The sequence below is a fragment of the Talpa europaea genome (assembly GCF_964194135.1).
Source record: "Talpa europaea genome assembly, chromosome: 15".
In the NCBI taxonomy this organism is placed as follows: domain Eukaryota; kingdom Metazoa; phylum Chordata; class Mammalia; order Eulipotyphla; family Talpidae; genus Talpa; species Talpa europaea.
Genome location: NC_140083.1, coordinates 28,630,628 through 28,648,899, shown reverse-complemented (window position 1 = coordinate 28,648,899; position 18,272 = coordinate 28,630,628).

The following is an 18,272-nucleotide window of genomic DNA, read 5'->3' as shown; positions in this document are numbered from 1 at the left end:
ATGGAAGTCTTACCATTTTATGTTACAAGTTTGTGATATTATTTGATTCATGCTTCTTCTACCAGAACTAAAGTTGTCTGGGATAGAATCTGTCACTGTTTTAACCACAATTATAACCTCAGCATGCAACACAGTGTCCTATTTATTATAAGGACTTATTCAGTATTTATTGAATGAGTTAGTGAATTAACAAAAGGCTAGCAAAATTCATTTAGGTTTCATGGGAACTCAGACTCTGTCTTTCTCTGGTTTTGTCCTTCCTTGTAAAGAATGTCCATAAGTGATCTCTTTTCCAATCTCCCACCATTAGATTCAAAGCAAAGACTGGAAAAATTGAAAGTAAATTTTAATTTGGAGACTATGAATGATAGTCTTTCTAGAAACAAATCTGATTAGCTCTTTCTTTTTTATATATTTTTTAAACTTTTTTTTTTTAGAATTTTTTTTATAGAGGCATGTTTTTATTATTTATTTGTTTGTTTGTTTGTTTGTTTGTTTTTGTTTATACACGCACTGGGTACAGTCAGAAGCGCGGGAGGGTGAGAGAATTCACCAGAGCCAGAGCGGGGAGCAGAACAGGCAGAAGGACCGAAGTACACTGCTGAGGGGAGCAGCGGGCGGCAGGAGAGGTCTGCGCGCCATGTGGGACCCTCCTCCGGTGGCCGGGGAGCAGCCGGGGATCGAACCGGCGCCGCAGAGGCCGCGGGCAGCTTCACAACCCAGCGCTCAACCACTGCGCCACCGGGGAGGCCCTTTTTTATATTTAAAAGAGCAAGTTTATTAGGAAAGGGTACAGAAGAATAGAGGACACTTGCATTAACACAAGCGGGCAGAAAGAGCTGCCTCTTTATTTTTTAAATAAATATTTAGCACTATGAGGTTGACTTCTTTATTTTCTTTCCTTCTTGCCTAAAAGGGGGACAGATTCCAGCCTCACAGGATATTCTTAGTAAAAATTTGTTAAATGCATCAGCAATTCCCGATTGGATTATGTATTAGTGTAAGGATCTGAAAGGCACAAAAGCTGAAAAATAACAGGTTAAAAATGCAGCTGCTATCTTAGGTCTTCTGTTAGTTTGTATATTGTTCCAGTTTTAATAATGGCAATCTTTGTACTTAGATATTCATATATTTCTTTTGACCTGCTTGAATCATTTTCTATGATGTGTGAAGTAATCCTATCCACAAAATTAAGCAAAATTTTGAATATAAGTCATTCAAAGTAAGAAAACAACTGTGACAGAACAGCATGGGCCTTACAGAATTTTTTTTTTTTTTTTTTTAGCAAAGGGGAAAAAAAGACTTTTCAAAGCCCAGCAGTAGCTACTATGTATTTGACCCACTGTTTCAGCCTGCAATTTCAGATGTTGTGCAAACTCTGATAGAATATAACACCACCAAAAGAACAGTGTTCTCTTGCTGAACCTTGCCTCTTGCTGATAGAATATAACGTATAATAGCAAAGAAAATTTTAGGCTGAGACTTCAGCTTCAAAAGACAAAGTATATGGGTTGCTTCTTAGCAGGAGCGAAACATACATTTCAATGGGAAAATGGGAAGTCATGGTCCCAATTGCTGAGGAACATATTTCAAGGTGGAATCAATATCAAAATGATCATTAAAGGTACCATGGAGGGACAGAAGGCCAGAGCATTAATGCCTCAGGATTCTGAAAGAAGAGGTGAGGGGAAACGTTTCCTGTCTGTTAAGTAAATGTGCTTTTATTTTACTTTTTTTAAAAATAGTACTTAAATATAAAGTAACATACTCTAACAGTTGTAAAAATATTAAAAAAAACAATTACAAAAGAGCATTTGGAGGATTATTGGGGTATTGGTGCTGGGCATATCATGAAAACATAAATTTGTAGAGGTTTGAGCCTATAACCCATAAAACAAACACAAATAATTTTGTATTTGAAATAAAAATACAATAAACCAACTTTACTTCAAGAAAAAAAAATAAGATGCTAAAAGACAGAAAGAAAGCTCTGAGAAGAGGGATAGAAATACAAATTGTATTCTTATCAAGTAATAGTCCTAACATACTCATCGGGGAACAGTCTGTTTTGGAGACTCAACTTTCATGATAAGATTGATTTTAAGTGGGATATTGGAGACTAAGGAATTAAATGTATCCAGCAAGACTCTCACTTGAGCAACTAATTAATTGGTGGTTATTCACTGAATTAGGAAAGACAGGAAAAGGAATTGATTCTGGTGAAAGATAAAGCTTTTTCAGGTACATGTTCTGGCTGGGAGTTTCTGTTTTGTTCTCTATAAATAACTAATGCCTGGCAGAGAATTAGTACCTAACAGATGCTAAATAAATATTTGTTGAACTCAATGAATGACATATGTGGAACTGTTAAAGATATAGTTTAGAGATTTGAGTCAGAGACATGGTATGGGAATCATCAATATTTAGATGGTAAATTATGGGAATTAAAAAAGATTGAGTGTTGAGAGAAGTAAACAATGAACTAACCTGTTTTCTTACAGGCAATGCATTATCTTTAGTCCCTGGAGTAGGGTAGACATCGTTTAGACCTTCTTCCAGGTTTGGGACTTTCCAAAATTAATGACATTGAGAATAAGAGAATGTGCTTGGAGTGAGTCTTGTGCTTTAAGTGAAGAGTAAGGAAAAAAGGAAGAAACAGGAGTGCAAGATGAGTATTTTGAGCTTCTAAAGATATGGTGCTGTTACAATCTTCTCATTTAATGACCATATCAACTTTGTGCAGATAAGGAAAATGATATTAGTCTGTTCTAATTGATCATGCTTTGGTGCTGATTGGTTACAACTTGTGATAATTGCTAAATATTTTGTGTATCACCCTAAAAACTAGGCATTATTGACCACATTTAACAAACGAGGAAAATGTCAGCCAATTTGTCAACATACTGGACATTCATGGTATCAGGATCAAAGGCTTCCCTCAACTTCTCTCCTGGGGCTTCCAGTTCTCTGGCATCTGCAGTGACACAGAATAAACTTGTTTACTGACAGTCAAGAATATATAAATCGATTGTGACCTCTACTGTGATCACTTCCTAGATAAATGTCCATTTAATGCCCCACTGGTTGTTTCTAGTTGGGAAGCCCCATAAAAATACGATGACACTACCTATTTCTTGGGCAGATTTGTGGAGTCTTTCTGCATCTTGACTTGCCTACCGCCTTACTTCAGCCTTAAGTCATTGATTCTAAAGAATATGTAAACACTCTCCCTCCCCCATCCTTCTACCTTGTTCTGCTTTCTTAAAGCACATTTTAAACACATTGTTTCCTTATTAAAAAAAAAAAAGTATTATTTTATGAAACAAATAACTGCACAGAAGACTTTTGTTGTCTATGTTCCTTGAATTAAGTCTAGAGGTAATAACTTTTAAGTGTAGACATGATCATGAATGTGATGTGTTGGTAGAAAGCTAAATCTCATAGTTAAATGGGATATGGAATTACTCTGACAAGGAATGTTCAGATGCAGATGACAGCTACTTAAAGGGATTCATTTAGGTAATTTAAATTGCTTGCATATTGTGTATAAAACATTCTATCTTCTTTAATACTGAGCAGCAAGTTGAAAGAGTAGGCAAGACTGAAAGAATTTCATTTCCAATGACTCCTTTGATAAGAGAATCTAAAATTAACGTATTATATTTAGTATTTCTAAAAGTAAACAGCTTTTGAATTAGTTTTGTTCTAACAATTTCAAATTATTCAAACTACCTTTTGCTGAAACTTGTCTCAAGCTGTAATTAAGAACATTTTTTTGCAGTTAAAATCAAATAACAGAAACACTTTAGATTTAGCCTCCCCCCCACCCCCAGAGCTCATCGGGATACCTTTTTAAAATGCTTATCCTAGAAAATCAACTGTAATGGCACTAACAGTATCACAACTCACAATTTTAATTAACATTGCATTAATTAGCAGCACATAGATTAAAATCCAAGAAAATATATGCCAGTGAATATGTGAAGGTGTATTAATGCAAGTTTCTCAGTGTTTTCATAGTTTTAATTATTTCAGAGAGATGTAGCATCACTCATTTGGCTCTTATGAGCACAGAAACTTCTCTAGAGAAAGTGTGAGTTACATCCTGAAAATATCTCTATCAAGCACAGGTGTGCAAATAATGATTTTAGCGGCAATGAAACGTAGAAACTTCAGAGTGAGGATCCACTCTATCTTTTCTCTCTGCCCCCACCCCCCACCCAGTCATTCAGAGGCCCAATAGAGTTACTAAATAAATGATTTCATATTATCCTTCATTTTGAAACTCAGTTTAATTCAGGCTCCCATCTCATGTTTTGACTCTGCTGTCAGTCTTTCTTCACCCCAATTGTTTATTTGGCTACCAGAATTAATTCTCCTTTTATACATTTGGTTTCTGACACTCATCAGTCAATTCCCCATTTTAGGATTGGGGATTTGAATGAGGGTATCAATTCTCTAACAATGGGATTGCTTTAGATGTGCATTTGTCCCATCCTAACTAATCTACTTCTTCCTTCATCCTCCTCCCACTCCTAGCATTGTGATTTGTTTGAGGTTGCGATTATAAACTACATTGGTGCAATCAGACTGAGTCTTGGGATGTGTAGTAAGGCTATGGAAGCAACACTCTCATTCTGCGTAGAGTAGAACTTTCGAGAATGTGACCCTTGAATGGTTGGTAGCTCTCTGTCCACTTGACAAAACATTGAGGTTCAGAATTGAGTTGTGAAAAATTGACAGTATTTTCTTTTAGAAAGAATAACTCTCTGACAGTTTTCTTGCCACCAGATGGAGTCTGAGGTAATAGCAGTACAGAGAAACACAGGGATGCAGAGAATCTAGGGACATAGCTTGAACACAGGTTCTACCAGCTACTGAAGTTAGCACATGGGACAATTTTACTTGAGATTCCTCTCCCTTGCACCCAGTGGACACTAGTTGATCCATCTTTGGGCTAAGGTGTAAACTACTTAGCAGGGAATTCAAACTTCTTCGCAGTGAGGCATTGAGGCCTTCATCACTCTTATTCAGTATCATTTCTCCCTGTTCACGAGCTATACAATCCGCTGACCATGAAGACAGTACTTTTCACCATTTTCCTTTCATTAACACTGTCAGACTTTTGTAATTGATAAATTACTCATCTTTTTACCAGCTCAAATGCTACCTCCCCCAGACTGCAGAAAATGTTTACTCTCTGCTTTAGATTCCCAAAGGTTTTTGCTAATATTTCTATTATTCTTAAAATTCACTTCTGTCATGTTTTTCTCTCCTACTTATAGCTCCATTATTGCAAAAGCACCTGATTTATTTTCATAGCTCTACTGTCTTAGAGCTCTGCAGTAATCAGGATAGCTCAATACTGTTATCCAGAGATCTGTGATAAATAAGTTAGTAAATGTCCAAAATTGCCATCTTACTTTTGGTTTTTTTATTACTAAAGAATATAAATTTAGTAGTTATTAGCTCTTTGGATTTAAAAAAAAAATGTTGGCTATCTCAGCCCACTGAATAGAATCCTGGTCCTCCCCAAACTTGATTATCAGTAACATCAGGAAGGTAATTTAAACATTGGACCTTACTCTCACTCATTTGCATTCAGATGATGTGGGGCATGTGCATATTTTTTTAAGATTTCTTTATGCATACAAGAGCTGGGGTACAGGCCAGAGATGCAGGGGGTGAGAGGTTTCACCAGAGAAAGGGTGGGGAACAGAACAGGCAGACTGAAATACACTGCTGAGGGGAGCACAGGGTGAGTCAGGAGAGGTCTGCTGCCCCATGTGAGTAGCTCCCTGGCTGGCTGGGCATCAAATTTGTGCTGCAGAGGCTGCGGATTGCTTCATAGTGTGGTGCTTAACCCCTTGAGCCACCAGAGAGGCCCACCTGTACATATTTTTAAAGACACATGATTGTGATTCTCAGACATGTTGGGGAAATAATACAGTAATTTATTGAGAAAATGACACTTCAAATTGCAAAGTTAGATGGTGGAATAGAGAGGATGATGAAATCCTGAGACATAAATTGATTTTGAGTAGGGGAGGGCTGGAGAGAATCAGCACTTGGCACTTGGAGGAGAAGGTGGGAACTCGACAACAAGGGGAAAGAGATAACAAAATGGAATTGGTGTCAAAGATAGAATTTCACCTCTCTTGTTTCCTCTGACATTGTTTTTGATTTTGCTGAGGATAGTCTTTTTTCCATATATTTTTCAAAATGTAATATCATTATGCTGTGGTTAGGTTTAGAGAAGTAATTATAATTTCACTTAATTACCAGTATTTCCTCTATATAATAAACTAAATTGGTCATATATTTGGTAAATAGAATACTTGGTTTATTCATTTGTGTGTGTGTGTGTGTGTAACTGCATTCATAAACTGGTATCTCTGTGTTAAAAGTACACTGGAGAGTATAGCAATGTTATCATAGAAATAAGAAAAGTCCCTGAGTCTCTAATAATCTGTTTATAGCTTTAGACCTTAGAACATTTTGTGAATTAGGTTAAACATGCTAACATTTGAAAGAAACTGGAGGATTAATGCTTAAGCTCATTAGATCAACAAATGGCTAAGAAATAATGCCCATCTTCTAAAAACAGATCAATTATGTTTCTTTGAGGCTTTAAGTGGTATATTTATTACATTAAAACTCAGGATTTTTCTTCCTTTGATTTTCATTTCTGTATTTTTTTTTCCTGAATTGTTATTGGTTTTGTGTGTTTTTTGTTCCTTTAAGACATTTCTGGAAAGAATTAAAAAATGAAATATTTCTGAAATTGCCTGAACACAATTCTGAGGTGTAAATGTTGGCAAAACTAACTGAATTTTCACAGTAGTTGCCTACCTTTGAAAGCAATATTAAAATGGTATCCATGGTTGACATATTTTGGGGAGAAAAATAACTGTTCTTTGCAAGTTGATAAGAATTTTTTTCCATGACCAAAAGTTTGGAGGATTAAAATAAAAAATCTAAGTAATTAAGCCTTGCTATAAATCATAAATAGCAACAGAAATATGCATTATGACTCACAAACTCACAATTAAGAATAAAGAGGCTTGTTATATACACTTAGACTAGAAAAAGAATAGGATATTTAGAGAAATAGATGCCTTACACATGCTTATTTATGCTCAATTATACCCATATTAATGACATGAAAACATTATTATAAAAATATTAGAGTTAGTGAAAACTAACACATTTGCTCAGATAATACTTTTGGAACTGGAATTATTGATTTATGATATATGTTCAACGTAGTAGGAAACCTCCAACTAGCAAGTTTAGCAAGTTTTAACCCAGGATTACCTTCATCTGAATTGTGGTTGTTTAAAATAACTTTTTTTCTTTCCCAACGTCGAGATATAATTAATATACAGCATGGTGTAAGTTTGAGTTATACCTGATGATTTGACACACATTTTTATATGTTGTGCAATGTTCAGCACAATGTAGTTACATTGATTACCTCATATATTTACGTTTGTGGGTGTGTGTTAAGAACATTTGAGATAGGGCCTCCCCTGGTGGCGCAGCAGTTGAGTGCTGGGCTGCGAAGTTGCCTGTGGCCTCTGCAGCACTGGTTTGATTCCTGGCTGCAGGCGAGGGTCGCGCATGGCGTGACATACCTCTCCTGCCATGCCTGCTGCTCCCCTCAGCAGTGTATTTTGTCAGTCTGCCTGTTCTGTTCCCCGCTCTGGCTCTGGTGAATTCTCTCACCCTCCCGCGCTTAACTGTACCAAGTGCTTGTATAAATAAATAAATAAATCTTTAAAAAAAAAAAAAGAACATTTGAGATCTACTTTCCTAGCATATTTCAAGTATGTAATACATCTTATTAGCTTTAGTCATCACTGCTATGTTCCCAAAACTTACTCATCTTGTAACTGGAAGTTTATATCTGTTGACCAAAATTTCCCCATTTTTCTGACTCCTTAGCCCCTGACAACCATCAGTCTAAATTCCTTTCTGAGTTTGCCTTTATTAGATTCCAAATATAAATACTTAGATCATGCAGCATTTGTTTTTTTTTTTTCCTGTCTCACTTTGAGCACTGCACTAAGTATAGTACCCCAAAGGTCCAACTATGTTGTTGCAATGACAGGGTTTCGTTCTTTTTTTATGACTGAGTAACATTCCATTATATGTATTTACCACATTTTCTTCATCTATTGATAAACAAGTTACTTCCACATTTTGGTTATTGTAAAAAGTGCAGTAATGAACACGGGGATTTCATTATGTGTGTATGTGTGTGTATATATACACACACATACACACACACATATCTTCACTACAGTGATTTAATTTCCTTTGAATATATACCCAGAAGTAGAATTGCTAGATCAAATGGTGTTTTTTTTAATTTTTGAGGATTCTTTTATTTTTTCTATAATGACTCTGTCGATTTACATTTCCACCAAAAGTAGTTGATTGTCTTTTCTGTGTATCCTTGTCAATATTTGTTATATCTTGTTATTTTGAAAACAACCATTGTATCAACTGTGAAGTTATATCTTATTGCTATTTTCTTAAATGTATTTATTTTTACTACATTGTTGTTCATTTTTGTACAGTAATTGATTTCTCCCCTCAGGTGTAGTCCCCTTAATCTTCCTACCACCACATCCCATATAATTTTGATTTTTATTTCACTGATAATTAGTAATGTTGAGAATCCTCTCATGTACCTTTTTTCCATTGGTATATATTTAGAAAAATGTCTATTCAGTTACTTTGCCAATTTTTATCCTATAGAGTTGGATGAATTCTTTATGTAATTTGGATATTAACCCCTTATCAGATATGATTTGCAAATATTTCTGCAGTATCAAATGCAATGTCTGTTTTTTCATTTCTGATTTATTTACTTGAGCTTTCTCTTTTCTTCTCTTAGTCTAGCTAAAGATTTGTCATTTTTCCTTTATCTTTTCAAAAAGTCAACTCTTAATTTCACTGATTATTTTCCTGCTGTCTTTGTAGTCTCTAGTTCATTTATTTTGCTTGGATAGTTATTATTATTTTTCCTGTTGCTGTCTTTGGGCTTTGTTCCTCTTTTTCTAGTTTCTTGAGGTATAATTTTTTTTAAGATTTATTTATTTATGTATATATATATATATATGTATATAAGAACCAGGATATGGGCCGGAGGTGTGGGAGGTGAGAGGATTCACCAGAGATAGAGTGGGGAACAGAACAGGCAGATTGTCTGAAATATACTGCTGAGGGGAGCATTGGGCTAGTCAGGAGAGGTCTGCTGCATCACGTGGGTATCTCCCTGGCCAGCGATCGAACTTGTGCTACAGTGGCTGGTAACAGCTTCATAGGTTGCATGTTAACCCCTTGTGCCACCAGGGAGGCCCAAGGGATAAATTTTATTTTAGATCCTTCTTTTTGCATAATGTAGGCATATATTGATATGAACTTCCTCTAAATATACATTTGTTGCATCCTACAAGTTTTGGTATCTTGTGTTTCCATTTTAACTTATGTTAATATATTTTCTTATTTACTTTTTGATTTCTTCTATGATCTAGATTGTTCAGGAGTTTGTTGTTTAATTTCCTAATATTGTGAATTTTCCAGTTTTTCTCCTGTACTTCTAGTTTCATATTAGACTCAGTAAAAATACTTGATATGAAGTGCCTTTCATATCAATATTCTAAATTTGTTAAGACATTTTGTGTGTGTCAAATATGTCATCTGTCTTGGACAATGTGCTGTGTACACTTGAGAAGAATGAATGGGGTGATCTCTGTGTGTCTATTTGGTTCTGAGAGTCTATAGTGTAGATCCACTTCAAAGTATATAGTTGGCTCCTCAAACACAGACTTATTACCAGTTGCAAACATGTGGCTCCTGTCTGTCAGTTCATCAGATATATCCTGGGTGGATAGGACTGTATTCAAACCATGTTTGGAGAGGCTAGAAATGAGACACAGGCCTAGTTTGGGTTCACAGTCAGTTAAGGTATGAAGATGATTTTCTGGCTTGGATGGACTTATTGCCTGCCAAGTCCCTGGGTGGGCAGAATTGCCTCCTGACCATTGTTGGAGCGGGGGGTGGCAGGGAGTGACTGGAGCGAAGTTATAGGATCAGTAGTCAGAGAGACATTGATAGGCTTACTTTCATGTACACAGCTGTTTATGTCTCTTTGATGGGTCTTTGGCTGGGCGTGTTTTGGTACCATAGCTAGGAATGATTGAAACCAAATCACAGGTAAATTTTAGGAAGTTCTGTTGAACTGAGATTGCCTCTCCCCTCCAAGGACACTGACAGGCCTATTTCCTAGTGAGACCCCAGATCAGGAGGACTGCTCATGGACTGTGAGTATAGTTAGTATAACTTTAAGCTGTATTTTCTGTTTCCACAAAACAACACTTCATTGGAGTAAATATAACATTGATGAAATAATAATTTAACTGCTGTACATTTCACTTGAGAACCAATGCCAAATTAAGATAATGAATTCTTTCTCTGTCTCTCTCTCTGTTGCTCTGTCTCTCTCACTCTCTCTTTCCCTTGCCCCTACACTTTAATGATGTTTTACCCAGAATTACTGTATAGTCTAGTTTGTTTTGAAAAGGAAGCACACATCATTATTTTCTAGCTAAACAAATGGTATTTCTAGTTAGGTGGGTAAATAAATGAGTGCATAAATTTATAAATAAAATGAAAGTTTTACAGTAATGATGGAAATATTGCTGCATACCCTGTTTATGCCAGCTAATAAAAAGCAGTGCAGTGCAGTCCTGATCAGTGGAGCTCCTGAATTGCTCTTCTGGTAAAGGAAAATTTTCACCCTGGTGCTGAAAGCCTGACTGGATATGTTTCCCTTGGACACTGCTTTTGATAAGAGTCCACATAGCCCACAAAATGAACATAAATTGTTTGAATCTAAGATGGCATGGATTAAATCATGAAATCACTGACTTTCAGAAAATACTATAAATTGGGGGCTTCCCTTGTGGTGCAAGGGGTTAAGTCGCAGCACTATGAAGTTGTCTGCAGCCATTGCAGCATGAGTTTGATCCCTGGCCAGGGAGGTGACCCACGTGGTGCAGCAGACCTCTCCTGACTCGCCCACTGCTCCCCTCAGCAGTGTATTTTGGTCAATCTGCCTGTTCTGTTCCCCACTCTGTCTCAGGTGATTCCTCTCATCCCCCGCACCTCTGTCCTGTACACCAGTTGTAGTATGCATAAATAAATAAATCTTTAAAAAAAAGAAAATATAATAAATTATTTTTAGGATACATTCATATTGAGGGAAAGAGAGAAAGATTGGGAGAATTCACTATCTCAATATAGTTTTGACTCTCAAGTGAAATTTACCACAGTTGGAACTAAATACTATTTCATTAATGTATTTTGTCCAGTAAACTCTTGTGTTATGTTTCACATTCACAAAGGTCCTTGGGGGGGAGCCTTTGTTAGGGGCCCCCGACACTATTTACAATAGCTAAGCTATGGAAACAACCCAAAATGCCCCAAAATAATGACTGGATCAAGAAGATGTGGTCCGTATACACAATGGAATATTACTCAGCAATCAAAAAAGGTAAACTCATGCAGTTTGCAGCAACATGGATGGAGCTGGAAGGGATCATGCTCAGTGAAATAAGCCAGGAAAAAAAAAAAAAACAGAAAAATACTAGATGGTCTCACTCATAGCAGGAATTTGGAAAACATAAATAAGGGACAAGGAAAAAGACTCATTATATTAAAGTAAAAATCAAAATCATCAAGCAACTATAAACCAGAGACACACTGCGGTGGGGAGGGAGGAGAAAGTAGGATCAAAACAAGGGGGGTAGGCATTGTATGAGGACTATAACCAAGATGAAAATGCATGCATTGTGCAAAAAATGAAAAATGATGTAAATATATATATAATAAAATAAAAATGCTCAAGAAAAGCACAAAGGTCCTTTGGAAAAGTACATTATAACTATCTATCTATTGAATATCTATCCATCTACCTTCTTCAATTTATTTTCTTCCTTTTAGTTTTCACATTTAGTTTTCTACATTTTTCTTTCAGTAAGTAAAAATAATTGAATGAAATGTTTTTAATTAAAAAACTTCTATTTACTAAATAATTAAAAACAAAATTCTAATGGTTAACAAGTTCTGTCCTATTATTTACAGCATTCTTTCATTTAATTTTTACTACAGAAATGTTAATAGACAGACATTAAAAAAGGGGGGGAAACATTATCAGGGACATTTCACCTGAAGAATGATTAAGTATCCTTTGCTCTTTTTATGAATGAAATATGAATGACTAAAGTAAAGTATTTCCCATTTAATGATGAGTTTAAGAAATAAAGGTTTAGGGCAATATAACCTAAACTCTGTCCAGTGGAACATTAATATCCTGAAAGTTTGCTAATGGGCATTCCTTAGAGCAAGGGTTTTATAATCAAATGAATGTGAGAAACTAGAAATTTAATTTTAAGTAAAATCGAACAGGCTACATTACAGCTAATTTCTCAGAGCCATTTTATGTAATAATGTGCACTGTGCTTCTCTAATTTTACTTTCATGGTCTTGTTCACCTTTTAAACTTTGTTTATATCCTCCACCAGACACAAAAATTAACTCAAAAAGGATAAAAGTCTTGGATGTAGTACCTGGAATGATAAAACACATAGAAGAAAACATAGGTATAATGCTATAGGACTCTGACTTCACAGAAAGTATATTAAGACAGAGAAAATTTAAATACAACACACTAAATGTTATCAAAAGTAGTTTTAAGAGGGAAGTGAATTAAGCTATGTATTATTTTATGTCACATTTAGAAATTTTTTAACCTTTAAGTCAGTATTGTTTGATAGTATTATAGCTAAACCTAATTTTCACAAACTCTGATTTTTCATATCAAATATCAAGTAACTCAAACAGTATCATAGTACCTCACTCTCTCTGACTCTCAATCTTAAAGTTGAATGGTATCCTTTAGTCTACTTGTTTCTATGATATATATAGTGACATAGAAAATTAACCATCAGATGTATGAGTCCTGTTGAACTCAAGAAGTTACAGCTTAATGCCAAATCTTCTGTCCATTTTCAGACAGATCACTACATCCTCATTCTCCTGAAATCCTGTTGCCTTAAGAGTGTTTTAAACCCCATAGTTAAAAACCTTTGGCTACTAGAATAGTCATCATTTTTACTTAGGACATGATTCACCAACTGCAGCAAGAAAGGACTAGACTAAAAGGAACCTGAAGCCTTTTAACAGAACTAGAGATGCAGGAAGGAGGTATGGGAACCATAGAAATAAATTAAATGGATTAGAATTTAGAAATTAACTGAATAGAGAACTTAGGCATTAACTTTCTTAATCATAAGGGCATTCTCTTAGGTGGAAAAATCAGTAATGTTCCAATTTCTCATGACTACTAAACTAGGAAAAAATAATAATAATGAATTATTTTGAAACTGGACTCATCCACATTCTTTTTTAAATTTTTTTTTAATTTTAAAGATTATTTATGCATAAAAGAACTGGTGAACAGGCCAGACGTGTGAGGGGTGAGAGGATTCACCAGAGACAGATTGGGGAACAGGATAGGCAGACTGACTGGAATACACTGCTGAGGGGAGCAGCAGGTGAGACAGGAGAGGTCTGCTGTGCCATGTGGGTATCTCCCGGCACTGAAGAGGCTGCAGACAGCTTCACAGCACTGCACTCAACCGCCTGTGCCCCCTGAGAGGCGCTCATCCACATTCTTCCTGTTGTTTCTAAACCAATGTATATAAATATGTGAGTGTGCATAGGGATTGTTTAGGGCATCTGACAACTTTCATCTCCTTTCTGCGTGACCTTTATGATCTCTGCCTTTCAAGTGACTAAATTGACTTTTCCTTTCTTTAAGCTTCTCATTCCATTTGGGAAAACTGAAATATGTTGGTGCTATTGCTACCAGTGGAACTATATTAAGATCCAAGGCAACAGTCTCTCAAAGAGAAATCACTATTTCTTGGAAGGCAATCTAGACATAGGAGTAAGTCTCAACAAACAGAATGATGTTGTCAGTTAGGAACAGGCTGCTTCCTATTGCTACCATTCACCTCTTATTTATCTCTCTTCATGGAAGTGATAGTGGTCATTCAATTTATTTCTACCAGTCATGTCATCCCAACAAGACCTTTCCTTAGCATCACCCATCCCTGGCCAACCAGTCTTTTATATGTCTTTTTTTCTTTCCTTCATTAGCACAAAAGACCCTAGCTTTTCATTTCTGCTTGGGACCTTCACCTATTTCCTGAGTTCCCTGTGTATTTTTCTCTTTACCTTGAACCTTTGTTTAAGTGTCTCTCATTCCATTCCCTTGGCCAGATTTCATCATTTAATGGTTTACTTCCTCAGTCCCCAAGCATCTGTTATTTTCAACTTGTCCACCCCCTAGTCATTGCTTTTCAGTCTCATCAGCTCATTTTTTTTTTCAAATTGCTTGTGTTTGTCCATTGGTTTATTGGATTGTTTGGATATAGAAAATAAGGGACTGATTCGATAATTTCTATTACCAAAATATTTTTGTTGTTGTTGTTGTGTGTTTTCCATTATGTGAAACATTTGTAGCATTGTTATCTGAAACACTTGAGTCTATAATGTTACTCAGTAGTTTAAATAAACAGCATCATTCTCATAGTGAAAGACTTCTTTAACACTAAACTGCATGAAGTGATACTGAAAAATGACCTGTCAGCTCCTGAGTAGGGCGAATAAACGAAAATTTTATCATGAACATCAAGAAAAAGAAATGGAATTTAGACTTAAAGACAAATCAGTGTCAAATTCAATCGAAACAATTTATTAAAAGGAGGTCTTTTATGGGAACTGTATCAATAAATAAGTTCTGAAATGGAGTGATTTGGGGATTAAAAATACATAAAAATACATTTTGGAGCATTGTTTTCTTCTCATAGGTTAATGAGCACCCAATTGGAATTCTGTGGCACATTTGCAAAGTAAAAATGGAATTCCATGAATTATGCAACAAAGTTCTTAACTGCACGTAGTCTCTGTTACTGGAACCACTGTCACCCACCCCCACATCTTTTCTCTCCATCCAAAAAAGATAATATTCATGCTCATAGACATGCCATATCGAATAATAGGGAAGAAATATGCAGAATATCCAACTCCCTACATCCTAAACTGAAGCACTATAATTGAACATTGAAGGTGTTATTCAGACTGAAAACATTAAATTCCTTTTATGCTATCTGAAAATTATGGGCTGGAATTTCAAAGAAACATTTTAGGAAAGGAAAATGGATATTTTAGAACATTTCCATTGGCATAAAGTCTGTCAGATGGATTTTTATTTTCAAATCGTAAAAATCCCTGTATGCTGGGTTCTATCTTTGAAGGCAGAAAAAAAGGGATAGACAAATATCATGTGACTTAAATACATCTTTCTGTATTTCAACTCCCAATTGTTTCTTTATAGAATGGTTTCAGAAAGATTGATTTTACTGAGACTGAAAACTATCTGAAGATGAGAATCAGTTTCAGTAAGAAAAGCAGAGAGTAAACAAAGCTAAGATACTGAAAGTGAGCGCCATGTATCCTGAATAGAACATGACATGGGTAAACTGATTTGTTCCACTTCATTAGGTTACATTGAAGTTAGTGAAGTTTGTAGGACTTTGGTGTATATAAAGGTCAAAGTGGTATGTGTTTTTATCAAAATGAATTTTAATTGTTCAAAGGTATAAGCTGAATAGTGACAATATAGAAGAGTGGTTAGACTGAAACTGGACCAGATACCAAATCCCTCATTTACTAGTTAAGTGTAGGCAAGTAACTGACAAGTCTTGTTTTCCACATTTGTCTGTATCACAGGGTACTTGTTTGTTATACAGAATATGAGGAATGCATAATTTCTTATCAAAATTAAAATGAAAGATCTCAGCACAGGGCATGACATGCATGTATTAGGTTCTCAGTCGTGTACTGTGCCTTATTTTTTCGTTTATAAGATAAAATGATTGTCACCTTACAAATAGCCAAACTCTGATTTTAAACTTTTCCACATTTTTATTGTAAATTAATACTATTTGTAATTTCATAGTAGAGTTACTATAAACTTTAAAAATCTGTGGGAAATTATTTTCTAAACATATTATCTAGACTCTGTTTTATTCTCTTCTCTGATTATTCATAAAAAGCTTTGAACATGTCTTCTGAAAGTAAGTACTTGTCAGTCCTCTTAATGGCCTCCAAGGAGAGAGATGTCAAGAAATTCATTTTAAGCCTATTTTGGTGTTTAAGCCTGCTGGGCCTGTGTCTCTACAGTCTGACATTTAGTGGAAGCAATAAGTGGTGAACATATCATCAAGAAATTGGATCCACCCCTGTGAAAGTTCTAATGACCCATTCCTTTTATATTCCTGTGTGAAAAGATCTGGTTTTATTTGCACGTGTGTGTGTGTGTGTGTGTGTGTGTGTGTATACACATTCAAAATGCTGAGTTTGAATCTTTGTGTCACCTGAAGTGGAATCTCATGTAGTAACATTTTGATTTTAAAATAGTGCAAACTTTACAATTTGGATAAACTCCTAATATATTTTATATGCTACAACATCAATCAAACCCAGTACTTTTATTTGATTAGCTATGAATATGAAAATATGAAAGGCTTATCTTAGATTGCATAAAAAATTGTACCATTCTAGATTTTTATTTCTTACATTTGAGAGGACTCTAAATTCTCTAATTTTAACTATGATAAATCAATGTAAATAAGAATAAAAATAGCAGAAATATATAAGAAAATATTAAGATAGAATCAAGTCATGAATCCAAATATAGGAAAGCGCTTAAATATTGTAATCAACCTTTGGAAATGTTATAGTTTATTGCCATATTCCTCTTATATCATTTTATTCTTGAAGGTTGATTACTTCTATCTCTTGTCCTATAATGTTTATGGATGAGTACTGACTTGTATCTGTTTATTTATGTTCAAAGATTTAAAAAATGACTTATCGAACACATTTTATGAAGCTGACATTAATACCAAAAACAAAGACAACACGAAAGAAGAGCACTATCTGCCAATTTCCCTAATGAATACAGATGTAATGAACCCCAATAAAATCTTATTGAACTGACTCCAACGATGTAGTAAACGAATCATACACCATGGCAATTGGGGTTTATAATAAGGACACAAGGTTCAACATCCAAAAACCATTCAACATGATTTAGTGCATCAAGAAAAGGAAACATAAAAACTGTGTGATCATAATAGATGCCAAGAAAGCATTTAGTAAGATTCAGCATACATTTATGAGAAAACCCTTGGAAGAGTAGGGATAAATGGAACTCATCTGATAATGAAAGCCATATAAGACAGACTCACAGCTGACAACATTCTCAAGTGTGAAAAATTGAAAGCTTTTCCACTATAATTTGGTATAAGACAAGGTTGTCCACGCTCACCATTACTATTCAACGTATTACTGGAAACCATAGGTAAAGCAATTGGACAAGAAAGATGTAAAATGAATTCAAATTTAGAAAGATGAAGTAAAGCTGTCATTATTTGCTGATGACATGGCAATATATATAGAACTCTGGCTACTCCACTAAAAACTAATTGAAACAATAAATCAGTTCAATAAAGTGGCAGGTTATAAGATCAATACATAAAAAATAATCAATTGTGGGCCTCCCTGGTGGCGCAGCAGTTGAGCGCTGGGTTGCAAAGCTGCCTGCAGCCTCTGCAGCGCCGGTTCGATCCCCGGCTGCTCCCCGGCCGCCGGAGGAGGGTCCCACATGGCGCACAGACCTCTCCTGCCGCCTGCTGCTCCCCTCAGCAGTGTACTTCGGTCCTTCTGCTCCTTCTGCCTGCTCTGCTCCCTCCTCTGGCTCTGGTGAATTCTCTCACCCTCCCACGCTTCTGACTGTACCCAGTGCCTGTATAAATAAATAAAATAAGTAAATAAATAAATACATAAATCTTTTAAAAAAATCAGTTGCCATCCTACATAGAAACAATGAGTTAAATGAAGAAAGGATGATACCATTTAAAATCACACCAAAAAGATAATTAAATAACTAAAAGTAAACTTACCAAAGAACATGAAAGACCTGCACAAAGAATTTTCTAAGGCATTATTGAAAGAAATAGAAGGAGCCATGAAGAAATAGAAAGATAATCTGCTCATGGATTGGAAGAATCAGAATAATCAAAATGACCATCCTGCCCATCACTGCAATCCCTGTCAAAATCTGAATG